The 14,086-nt window shown below is 30.6% G+C and overlaps 1 protein-coding gene and 1 long non-coding RNA gene across 6 annotated transcripts in view; one reads left to right on the top strand and one right to left on the bottom strand.

Moving 5' to 3' along the window:
- LOC413076 (ecdysone-induced protein 78C) overlaps positions 1–14,086 on the top strand; it is a 113,001-nt gene that overhangs the window by 70,090 nt on the left and 28,825 nt on the right. The window lies entirely within an intron of this gene.
- On the bottom strand, positions 1,939–11,916 carry LOC102656019. The gene is made up of 6 exons (XR_001703463.2): positions 11,468–11,916; positions 4,594–4,891; positions 4,202–4,480; positions 3,979–4,043; positions 3,025–3,630; positions 1,939–2,957 (listed from the first exon to the last, which is right to left on the bottom strand). It is a non-coding gene; the product is annotated as an uncharacterized LOC102656019 (long non-coding RNA).

The following is a 14,086-nucleotide window of genomic DNA, read 5'->3' as shown; positions in this document are numbered from 1 at the left end:
GTAATACACAAAGAATTTAAATTATGTGCAAAGGTAGATAACCTGAAAGTTTTTTAATTAAATTATATAAAAAAAGGAAAGATAAATAAATAGTTCCAAAAATTGAATAATATATTTTAAAATTTTAAATAGGTTAATATATTTTGAAATTATGATGTATTCTCATTTATTTCGAAATTATCATTTTTAAAATTAAAAACAAATATCAAAGTCTCTAAAAATTAATCACAAACAAAAAAATATTAGTAATAATAAAGATAAAAACGAATCAATTAAAAACCAAAGATTTTTTATTCTTATAATTGTACTTTGCAATTTTATTTAACCGTTCAAGCAAAAATGGCGACAAATCGAAAACGCAATTCGCGTTAATTAAATCTCAATTAAAAATATTAACCATATAGCAACGATTATTTTTCGAGATATTATTCACGAACGAAAATTGAAATTAATTAAGCAGTGTTTCTCGAGAGATCGTCTCTTCTCTCGATAAATCCGCGAACTTAACGATATGCTCGTTGATTTCGCGTATTCACCCATCCCACGACCCAATTCTTTTCCACCGTTATCCGAATATAAATCAGGTCGTATGTGTGTCAAGAGATCGATAACGTACACGATATACGTACATATAATGCGCGATGATTAATCTGCCGAGAACAACGACCGATAAACATGAAATCACGTGGATGAACGAATAATAATAACAGTGAGGACGGAAATGTATCGTGATAATTTAAAATCTTTATTCGGTGAATTGTCAAATAATCTATACCGAGAATATTCGAATATTCATTACTTTTTTTTTCATTACTTGAAATTGGATATCTTCTGACGTATTATGATGGAAACTTTTTTTGATTTATTTTTGTCTTTGTATTTTAACATAGTTAGATGTGTATATTTTTATCATCATCGCGTTTATTAAAGATATATTATATTAAAGATATTAATTAAAATAATGTTAAATTTTGAATTAAATTTAATGTCTATTCCAATTAAAATAAATATGATTTTTGATATTTGGCGAATAAAAATATACATTAAATAAAATTTAAATAAAATTTGGTAAATATATCCAGTGATTCATATCTTTTAATTTTTTAATTTGCGTGTGATTAAAATTCAATTGTAGTCATTATTAAAATTTTTTATTTGTACAATTATTCATTATATAATTATAATTTAATAATTGGTAACTATTATAGATTCATAATTGTATTATTGAAAATATATTAATATGTATTCAAAACGAGATATTTTTCTTAACTTTAATTAGAGATTCTCATAATATCAAAATTAGTGTTATAGTAATCTTAATCTCAAAATTATTATAATATATTTTAAGTTATCTATTGGCATTAATCTCAAGATTAATTTAATTAATTATATTCCAAGATATTTTTGGGACTCAAATTAACTTGTCAAAGGGGAGATCTTAAAACAAGAAAAAACACTAAAGATAATTTTATGGTCATTAGAATATTCAGATTATACGATCACTAAAACCCTAAAAGAAAATTCTGAGAACAGGGAAGCTCTGACACAAATAAAATCCAAATTAATTTTAATGCTAGGGTTGAATTAATTAATCCTAAGCATAATTCTGGGCCTACAGGAACACTGACACTATTTGATCTCTAATCTGAGGATTAAGGTTGATATCTCAGTGACTTTGGGACCAAGAGAATCCTGAGCCTAGAGGACTTTGAAGATAAATGATCCAGATGATCGTATCAACTATGATCAAGAAAATATGTTTTTATTCTGACATAATGATTATCATAATATCAAATAAAATGAAGAAGTTATTTTATAATTATGTAATCTAATTACTAATTACAATTAATTTACAATAATTATATTATCATAAAAAATTGCTTATTAAATTCTCTTAATATATTGATTCAAAATAAAAATCTAAGAATATTTTTTTAACGTAAAAATGGATTTTCAATATTTTTTTATATCTAGAAAATTTATATGGACGTTATGGCTATTATTGTCAGATAGTTTTCTCTGTTTATTACTCTCAATAATTTAACAACACATCGTAAACTGAAATTTATGAAGCATAGATGACAGATATAAGAAGTTATTTGTTATTTGTTCATATCTGATTCGAATTCCATAAATTCTCTATCTGATCCTATCAGCTGATAGCTATCTATTTCACAAATTTTATAGGTCCATATCTGTTACGAATCTCCTATAGATATATGATATAATGTATAACGATACGAATAAAGAAAATTTTAGTCTTATAAAAATTTTTTGAATTATAGAGATTCAAGTTATATAAGTTATTGTATTTTCTGTGACAGTAGGAATGCACTATTTCTGTTGCGCGTAATTACATGTACCGTTAAACGTACAAGTATAAGGTGTTGTATTGATCGTAATTACCTGTACCGTTAAATATAAACACGCGACTGAATGATATCTACCATTCGTTTCCTTTCACGTTGTAATTCGAAAGACATGACTAATCTAACGCGCCTATTACAACGATATTTCTTGTGTCTTTATCGAGTATCATTTAGTTTCACGTTTCTTCAATTATGACATTATATCGGGTAATTGGATAGCCTGAAATCGAATTTTGAAATCGAATCTTTACCCGTGAACGATAATTTTTCACGTTAACGTTAATGATTTTCATTCACTTTCTAATTCCTCTTCTAATATGTACTTTCTTCTCTATATTATTTTCATGCACACATATTCGTATTCGTACTTGCAAATTCATAATTGCCTTTCAGTCATCTTAATACATTTAAGTTTGAATTTGATAGATTACATATCCTCAATCAATATTCTGAATTGAAGGAAAAATTATGGCATAAATTACATGTCAAACACCGCATATACTATTTGATAAAATTTATATAGCAAAAATATCAGAATGGCCAGGGATTAATCATAAAATTTTACAGCAAAAACACATCCTCTCATACCTAAAATAAAACAAAATCTTATCAACATTATCAAAAATCGAAATAATCAAAATAAAATAAAACTTACCCCTTTCAATAATTCCTAAATTTTCACCTTTCTTAAAAGATAACATAGAACACACTTTCCAAAGAAAGTTATATCCTGGAAATCATCGTCATCATCGTTTCCTCTTCACCCTGCAATGACCTCTACGATAAATTATTTAAAAAAAAAAGTGCACAACTTTCCTATTCGACGAGGATCAAGCAAAGGATCGAGCAAAGCGCTTGCCTCGATTCAGAGCAACTTTCGACCATTTTATTCGCTCACGAATCCGCAATGGGCTCCCATTATTTAATCGACGAAACGTCTCGTTAACGATCTGGGTCACACACGAGCACGTTTCCCGTGTCTTTTACGGGTCGAACGTAAATCTGGAACCGGTGCACCGGCGAGTCTCTTCTCCTTGGACTCGCCAAACTTTCTCTCTCTCTCTCCTTTCATCCTTGCCACGTTTCCGGAACGTCTGGCGTCGTAGCGAGCACGCATCGTTGCCCCTTGACAATGGCCAAACTCTGATGGTTCTTGTGTACACGTTGATTCGAGCGAACGATAACGTTTCGCGCCAAGAACGCGTTTTCCAGTCACGATCGCATATTTGTTCTTATCGAGGGAAAGAAGGAAGTGTGTACTCTAAAATTATTCAAAAGTTTTATACAATGTATATTACAAATCTCTATAGGTATCAATTCTTTCTGATTTGCAACCGCCTTTGGAAATATTCAATTTTTTTTATAAGGAAATAAGAAAAATTTTTTAAATTTTAACATAGTTTAATTAGTTTAACTAAGAATGATTAGAGTTATGACTTTTGAATTCAATAGTAAGAGGATTTATATACATTTTAAATAAATGTTATTTAAATATGACAGCTGCAATTCCTCTGAATTGTGATTACCTATAGATGCTATAGATAAAATATTTTCATCTTTTCAGTTAAAAAGAAAATATCTTATATCAATTGTCATGAAAAAAGATTACCTTCAGTATACTTTTGCACAACTTTCAATTTCTATGCCTTGTAAATTTTAATCCTATGGAATTATCTGTAAAAAAAAAAAAATTATCAAGTAACTTATCAATTTATATTAATATCCATTTATTTAATAATAATCAATATAAATTGAAAGATGTATTAATAATCCTTTCACAAATGCAAATATATTCCCAGCCGTGTAACAGGCAAGTATATATACATATATACCAATCGATCGAGATTTCTCATTCCTCGGTTCACGTGCAATCATCGAGACATCCAAGTTGGTTAAATTTCATCCACGTGGCATCCAATCGTGTTAATTAACACTACCGTGGAATCACACGGTACTATATCCATCCAAATTACATTTCCACAAGTGAACTTTCTATAAAGCGAATCTCTCGTTCGAAAAGCCCGCCATAGAAACGCAACGGCTTTCAAATAATTCGAATAAAAAGCGGGAAATCCTGCAAGGTCTGAGAAATTCATATTCCGGCATCCCATCTACAACCAATTGACGTAATATTTAATGAAATAAACTCGACGAAATTAATTCGCGATGTACAGGTGAATGAAAATCTTAGATGGCGCCACTTGTATCAGAAGCCATTAATTACCTCGATTCTTAATTAATTAGCATCCTTACGAGATACTCGTCCGTATCTCGAGCATATACTTTGAATACACGACGACACTCCGTTGACGGAATTTTCCATTTTATCATTTTCGAGGTGGAACGTTGGCTCACGAGAGAACGTTTATTAATATTCCGTATATAAAAGGAGGATACATTTTCGAAATGAAATTTTACGGATGCGAATAAGCACGTCGTCGTTTTTCTCTTTCTATTCTGATTCGTATTTATTAAACCTCTTTCTGAAGAAAATTCTCGGTTTCCATGTAGACAGGAATCAACTGGAAATAAAAAGAAAAAAATGTCGATTAATATCAAATTTATTCTTTACTTTTCAAAGAAGAAAATTTATTCTTTTTTTATTCTTTACTTTTCAAAGAACAAAGTGTATATTAATTTATTTGTCAAATGGCATTATTTCTGTTATTATTTTTTTCCCATAAATTCAGTTTTATCGAATGTCCTGCATATGCAAAAAGTATTCTTTACGTTGCCTATTACATCTCTACGCTCTACGTGGCAATAATTTTCGTACGATTAATTTTAATTCCACGTTTCGTATTATCTATTGAAACCAAAGACTGCGAATACGTGACGGCCATACTACGGTCATCGGTGCTACGTGATCTAGTAAATACAATTTCAACAGGAAGATGGAACGTTTGCATACAAAGATGAAAAACGAAATACCTCGTCAGATATTTTTAACATACATTGCTATAAACTGCAATCGTTCACATTTCCTTAAGATTTATATAAGCTTCTCCGCAAAAGTTCATTTAACTCGTCCAAGGATAAATTCTTTTACAATTACTTTTATAAAATAAATATAATATTTAAAAATCTATTTCCATCGCTTATTCACTCTCTCTATATATATATATATACTTTATATATCATTTTCTCTATCTACAATACTTTGAACCTTTAAAAAAAAATAACTCAACAAATTCCATTAAACTTTCTTCTAAAAAAAAAAAAGTGGGAATAAGAAGAATAAAAAGAAGAAATAACAGAGAAGAAACACTGTTCGTCCCACTTTCTAGAAAACGTTCTGTACAAACTTACAAACCAGTAATTCGCAAAGGAAGAAAATAAGAAGAAGAAGAAGAAGAAAGAGGACGTTTTCAATGTAACTTTTTCCCCCCTCCACCCCCCGATCGAACTTAATGGGCAAAGCGATTCCGTGCACCGAAGCCTGCTCGCGAAATTCCCCGATAAATACACAGGAAACGAGCCCGCATAACGATAGAAATCGATAACATCCGACGCGATAATATCGCCGTGGCGGCGTTTATTCAAACGCTCCCGTGTTTTCGCTGCACGGCTGATTTCGAAACAAAGCCGAAACGGGGCCCCGGATAATGTCGTAGACGCGTGTGTATCATCCGCTTTGATGGATTATGGAATATACTTTACGGTCGGCCCGTTTCATTTTCACTCGCGCGAAAATTTGCTTTCGGTTCCTCGCGCAAAATGTTTACACGAATATATATAGGCGCGTGGATGTAATAATGTAATAATTTTTGGAAATCGTTTGAAACGTTTCAAAATGGAGATATTGATGATTCGTCCCTTCGCGAAAAAGGATGGAGCGTCTCGAATTATTATGTTTTAAAATTTTAAAAATAAAAATATTTTTGAAAATTCATTACTTATATAAGCCGATATTTAATAAAAAAGAGATAATTTGTTTTTTAATTCGATACTCTGTAAATTATATTTGGCGCAGTAAGTAATTAAGTTAAAATAACTCGCTTGAATCTGAATTTATATCGTCACGATATTCGTACTCTTTAAATTTTTTTTCTCCTTTCCTTTTTCTTCGTATAATTTCAATAAGCTACACACGATACGTAAGAATGTCCGATCTTTGAAATTTTAAAATGAATAGCAAAAAAAAAAAAAAAAAAAAAAAAAGGAAAAAGAAAGAAAGAAACATACCCATTCTATATAGAATAATTGAAAGAATAGAAAAATTTCGCTACGCAGAATAAGGAAACGAATGAATATTAAAATAACAAATAGTTGGCACTACTAAACACGTACACATACCAGTTGGAAAAGCTGTTTTTCCTGGAACATCTCTCAAAACGTGTGGAACATCTTAATTACATTTAAACATCATATATATTTTACAACATTCCTCAAGATTCCACCATTTCATCTTGAACTTCACTATTTTCACCTATTACACGCTGATTTTTTCTTACCTCCTTATTAAGTATAATAAGCGTGGAATCTCCAATATCACGTACTTCCGTTAGAAACTCATTCAACTACCATTTCACCGGCAAAAAAAATAACTCGACGTTTGAGCACTCGATAATAACTTGTCGGGCTGTAGAAACGTGGACAATCATAAATATGAAGATAAATAAGGCACGGTTAATTAACGGTATAACAGATTTCGCGGACTTAATTTATCGATACCATTGACGCTTAATTAATAGCCGAGAAGGACAACAAGATTTTTTCCCCCCGAAGGAAGGAAAGATTAAGTTAAGACGATTGGAAATAATCCGAGCAATTCCATTGTTACGATTATAATTATTTCGATGATGTCGATCGAAGTTAACGGATCTCAAAAGTTTTTCAACTCTGCCATTGAAATCGAGTTCACACAATTCAGGTCCGGAATCATATTCCATCACCACCGTCCAATTTCGCTTTGAATATTATAGCGCGCGAAACATGGAAACGCTTTTATTGAATATCGATGACAACAATATTAGTCACAGTTCTGTAAGAACTGTTTTGACGTTGTTCATCCATTATGTGTCGCCCTGTCATTTCGAATCGAAACTTTATTAAAACTATATAAATCGAATCATATAATTATCTTAAACAATTTCATATCAATTTGTTTATATTCCTCGATAAACCTTTCTTCATAAGAAAGCTCGTCGAAATTTCAACGATAAAGAAGAGTGAAGTGATCCATCGACGGATTATTAAAGATACGAATATGAGGAATCGAGCAGCAAGATGAACAAATTTAAGAATTAATTGTGGCAAATTGATGCAGTAGAATTTAATTAATGAAATGACGAGAAGAACACGATCATATCATTCGAACGATTCGTTTTAATCCATTTCATATATATATATCATGTACCATTTAACAACAAACATTTAAAAATAATATTCCTCCAAAATTCTAAATTCTGAACCACATATACCACGAGAAAGTTCAATCGTGTTTCAGCCACGTATCGTTTAAAAATATTCCTCTCCAGAATATTATTATTGCTATAAACGTTCGAAACGTTGAGGGATTTGGTGTACCCTATATTTGAACATTGTCGCGAGGAACCCTCTGCGGGATGGAACTGTGATCAGTTTGATGGGAGAAGCGTGTTCGCGCGTTCATCATCCCTGCCACCATCCTCTGGCTGTAATTAAACACGGTGCCGACAAATTGCATTCGTTGCGCGACACGAGGGGTGGGGATTTTCGTATCCGATGTCCCCGTTTTGTGTTATTCGACAACGTGGCTTATCTCGTATGCGCGACGGATCTGTTCGCGATTTTGGCAAAAATCGAGGGCGATGCGTGTGTGGGTGAAGAGAAAAATTAAAGAGGATCGATGAAGAGGATGATGATGGAAGAAAGATTTAGTGCATTGGAACGAAAGATCGATCGATCATTATTTAAAAAACAAGAGAAAAATTAAAGAGGATCGATCGAAGGGATGGAAGAAAGATTTAGTCCATGGAACGAAAGATCGATCGATCATTATTTAAAACAATGTAATTCGATTCGTTTATCATTGAAATTTATACATTTAACACGATTCAAATATTCTACATATAACATATAAGACTCAGAACTCTTTACTTTATTTGTTTGATATGAGATAAGGAAAAAATTGATCGATTAATTAATTATCAATTTTTTTTTTTGAGAAAACGTATGAAACGTATCGGTAAAACTCGAGAGTAGAGAGTGAAAAATTGGATTCAAAGGGGAAGGATAAAAATGATAGAGGGGGAGGAGGGGGAAAAAATGGCACAAAGGTAAAGGAAGGGGATGAAGCGAATGATGAGACAAACAAGAGGGCAGGAAAGTGGCCGTATAAACGGAAGTGCGCGTTAAAAAAGGTATAAAGGGGTGAAAAGTCGGGGCGAATCAGTGGGACAGAATGAAAGTAAAATACAGGAGTACAAATAAGAATGGAAACGATCGTGAAGGAAAGGGAGGGTGGGAAGAGGGAAAGGGAAAGTGGAGGAGCTCGGAGCAAATGAAAAACTCGGGGCGGGTTGGCTGGTAAAGGTGCATCAAGGTATGAAAAATAAAGAGACAGAGGGAAGGAGAACGGGTTCATATGAAAGCTGCCGCGAGCGCAACATGCAAACAAACAACATATCTATCTTTGTGCTTTCGAATATGCACGAAACGCACAAAGAATGTTGCGCATTTACCAAAGTTTGTTTAAGAGTTCCGCCTGGTTGCAATTTCAGGATCGTGCAACGTTTGTCCGATCGAAATTCGTTCGTGTAATTTAAACGTTTCAACGTGTTTGCATTGAAATAATTAGGTGTATTTTATTACAACGTATTCTATTCCTATATATATATAAAGGAATAGGAATATATATATAAAGGAAATTTTTACAGAAAAAGTTGTACTATAAATAAATATGTAATAAAAGTTATAACTAATATTTCTTCAGGATGCTAATACTTTTCGATGCATAACGGAAGAAAGCACGCGTGATAATTGAAACATTTATGCAAGAATATATTTTTACCAGTAACAATGGAAAAAGACGAACGTGAGCTTCGTGTCGCAGAAAGGAATTTCATTTTCGCGATCATTCAATGCAAATAAAAAAAAAAAAAAAAAAAAGAAGAGAAAGAGCTCGTTAACGCGACTTCGTTAACCGTAAAGCGATTGCTACTCTTCGTTTAATAGCTCGATGCGCTATTTTAAAAGTGTGCTCGAATCACCAAGGATGGAAGCAACGAATGAGAAACGGAGCATAGATAATCCAGATTCGTTGTCACGCGAACAAAATATTGAGCTGCTTTCTTTTTTTAAATATTCTAATAGTCCACATAGTACTGTAAAATATTAATTTATGATTTACCAATTTTCATGCAAAGATTTATGAAGATTCAAAAGTAAATTTAAGAGATATATTGTATAATAAACTGTATATCTTTTTATTACCCGTTTAATTCATATTTTCAAAAATTGCAAAACTATTATCGAAGCAATAATCCTCCATATTCTAAAGTATTTTTCTGCAAGACATTAATTTCACGATATTAAAAAAATATCATTAAATGATACTATAATTATCCATATCATAAAATATTTTTTTCATTAGTAAAATTGTAACACTTATCATATCTTTATGAAGACACGTATATCAACGTTTCAATAAAATAGAACATTAATATTTACATTACCACAACGTGAAATTTATTTCTTCATTTCAATTCCTATACAAACCGATTGGCGATGGTAATAATCATCCCTCGAGAAAAACGTTAAACGTGCAACATGAAAGACGATTCATTGTACCGCGAAAAGGCGCAAATAGAAATCCACTAGATAGAAATGGATAAAATTTTAAATTTTAACTTTAAGAATAATATTACTTTTAACAAATAATTTATTATTCACAACGATTAATTATAATGTCGAATGTATGGTCAATTATAATAGCTACGAATAAATATTATTCGAGCATTTTAAAGTTTTAATACTATTTGAAATTTTAATTTTTCAACTCGTTAATGCCTAACTCTGCCACTAGAGTTCGTGAAAAGCGATGCAGCTCGTAAGCAAATACAACGGCGTGAAAAAAACGAAATCGCCGCATCCCTGTTGGGAAAAGAAGTTTTCCGGAACGTCTGGCTCGCGGGAACGCTCGTTTTTATTGTCCAACATCCAATCGCGTATCGGCCTCGTGGTGGCTAGCAATAAACTTCTTAAGTGCCGGGAAACGCGACGAATAAGTCTCGTGGACTTGCTCGTATCCAGACGAAATAAAACGAGGAAGAGAGAGGTTATTTAAGCGCGTGTAAGTGCTATAAAGGCTCCCTTTTAGATGTGTGTTGCACAGGTGAAGCTTCATTTAGTTTCATTTCCGTCTACGCGTTTCGTTTATGTATTCTTCCTCTAATTCTTTCTTTCGAGAATTACATTCTACAAATAATGTTGGTAGTGTAGTTTATTCGGAATAACATTGTTTAGAGGATTCAGAAGAAGAATTTGTACAAAATTGTATAGGTTATGTAAAATTATATAAGATTATATAAGATTTTCATATTTTGATATGTATCCTTAATATTTATAAATATTTGTTGAAAAATTAATTAAGTACATAAAAAATGATTAAATTGTAAAAATTATTATTTGAAAATTGAAGTAGAAAAAGATTTTTTATCTAAAACATTTATTATGCAAAAAATGACAGGTTCAAAGTATATTTATACGTTATGATTGACAAGTGATATGTTGTATCTGATTGAAATTGAATCTGTGAATTAATTTAGAATCAAATTGTTATCGTAAATAATATGTTTTATATTGTATTTTATATCTAAGATAAGACATGGAATTTATTTCATTAATATTTAAAAATATTTATAAAAATGATATATAATGTAACACATGACATATTAATGTTTTAATATTATTTGTCAAATATCTGAAAAACATTAATTCCTTAATAAACACTGTGAAAAATAACAAAATGAAAATATTCTCCAATCGATATTTAGCTTCAAAATTGATAAATTTTATTAAATATTCTTTCATGTTTATCGATTAAAAATAAATATAAATATCTTGGAACATAGAATTTTAAAACATGAATCAAATATATGAAAGATATACCAAACCTGGAATATTTCAGTGTCTCATTTAATAATCCGAAAAGGCAGTATGCTTCCTTCCGGATGCACAGGCGAAATTCCAATTTGTTTCATTTCCGCCAACATGCCGTGTTGGGAAGGGACGACGAGGTCGAATTTCTGCGAGAAATCTCGACATCTCTTGCGTGCACCGCACTTCGTGTTCGCAAATATCGAGCGACTTTCACTTCTCGTTGCATAATCGCGTCGCGAGAATTCTACGATAATTAAGACCGTCGAACGTGTTATGATATCACCATGATAGCAAAATGCAAATTTCTTATGCGATTCTTCGAAAATTGGATATTGAACTATATATAGATATTATCTTTATAAGATATTTATCATTTTTAATTAAACTAATTTAAGCATTGATAGAGATCATCATCCATTTAATACGTTTCGTATTATTTCGTGATAATAAAATATTTGATACGTTAGTATTTCACAAAATGATATTCATTATTAATACAATGTTGCATAATATTTTATGCAACATAGATTTTTTTAATAACTTTTTACATTTAAATTTCATTATTTTTTATTTTAAATAATAAATAAAAATATTAGATACTTATAAATATATGAGATTCAGAAAAGATACATAAAAGTAATAATTTCTCATGTAGATAAATGACATAATAGAAATCTCGATATGAAAATCTGAATCCATAAATTATAAATAAAGGATTATATAAATTTTTCTTTTACAATTTTACAATTTTACGTCAATACAATAACTTACAATTTAACTTCATTTATTTTAATGTAGACATGAATATCAAAAGTGATCAATATTGCACAAACCAAATATTTTCCACCAAATATTACCAAACAATTTAAAAACATTTTGTTCACACTAAAGCAACATTAATCAAAATTTCAAATTAGTTTCAAAATAATGAATACATCTTTTTATTGTGATAGGTTAATGATAAGTTAAATATTTGTGTTTAGTACATATACTCATATACACAGTTTTGAACGAAACTAAGGCAACATACAACTGTTGATTTCTATTACGTCAGAAACACGAAGAAGCAATCGGCAACTTTTTCAAGAAACACATAACACATCGACAAAAAGTTGCTCGTTGTTGATTCACAAGAATGCAGTTTCATAGACACTGAAAGCAGCGGAAGCATGCAAGAATACTGCAGTTTCCGGCGCTGGTAAACAAGCCGAACGAATCGCCATTACACTCCAGAACGACGACTGTGACGACCTCTTGCTATTCGGCTCGACATCGAATATGCATTAAAACAAACTTCAGCTCAGAGCAAATCGTGCGAACCTGAACGTTTAAAACCGACCTGAAGTTCGCCCAATTAATAATTTCGCAGTTTTATTTTCTGTTCAAGAAAGGAAGAATCGCTGTTAGCAATCCTCGTCTAGAAGCCATTATACGGTATTTTGTATTTTATTCGGTCGATAATTCGCGGTGTGATCGTTTTTCAATGATGGCAAGTGCAACTATAGAAGATTGAAATGATCCATAATATTTCAAGAGGCAATAGAAGCTAATTTATATGTATAACGATTGTAATTAACGCGTTCGATGAGTTTCGATGTATATTCTAGTTGATACGTGATTATTTATGAGTTGTGCACGACGCTGTCTCGATATACCTAACCTAAAAATTATCGAAAAAAACATCAAAAATATCACTGAAGCGATATAAATATAAATGTTATATTAAAATATTTATTAACATATAAAAGTAACGCTAATGTTAAATATTATTTTAATCCAAAATTATATCTTTTGTCAAATATTCTATAATTCGTGTTAAATGCATATTTAAATATTGGAACGTTAATAATAAAGTAATTTTCTAACCATAATTCTTTGTTAATTACAATTTAGCAATTATTGAATTAATTTTTAAATGTAATATCTCTAAATTAAATTCTGTTAACGATAAAATTTAAAATTCTTAAATTGTTCTTAATTTCATCGTCATTTTTGGTATAAAATTAAACGAAATTTCCCATAAGATATTCCAATCACGTAATCCTTGATACACGTAATATGAAATTGTATAATGGCGAACAAGTTTAGAGGCTGATGTGAAAGTGCAATCATATCAGGCTGATCGGAATTTAACATATTAAAGTTATGTTTCTGCATCTAATATAATATTATATAATGAATTAGAATGCAACGAGGCATTAATCTGCAGGAAATCCTGTCTACCTTTCTTGCTATTCGCCGGTTATACTTCACTGTCGATCCACGTGTCTCTATTTTCCACAATTTACTATTAGATAGATTGTTCATTTATCACGTAATGTGGAAATTTCTTTTCTTATTCTTTTTTTTTTTTTCAAAGTTAAAATTCTGATTTGAAAGTCCAATCATTATGTTATTCGATTATTAAGAGTTTATGATAAGAATTACTATTTGATATACAAGATTTTCCATTTTCTTGAACAAAAAGTTTATATTGTCTTTTTTCTCTTAAGCATAAATATAATTATGCACAATATTTTGAAGATAAATGATATTGTTAAACATTTAATATTCTTTATTCAATGACATAAAAAATTTTCATAGTAAAAATTTTTTCATATAAAATATGAAATATATATATATATATATTTATA

Source organism: Apis mellifera, linkage group LG6, assembly GCF_003254395.2.
Source record: "Apis mellifera strain DH4 linkage group LG6, Amel_HAv3.1, whole genome shotgun sequence".
In the NCBI taxonomy this organism is placed as follows: Eukaryota; Metazoa; Arthropoda; class Insecta; order Hymenoptera; family Apidae; genus Apis; species Apis mellifera.
This window is presented reverse-complemented; position numbering and strand designations above follow the sequence as displayed.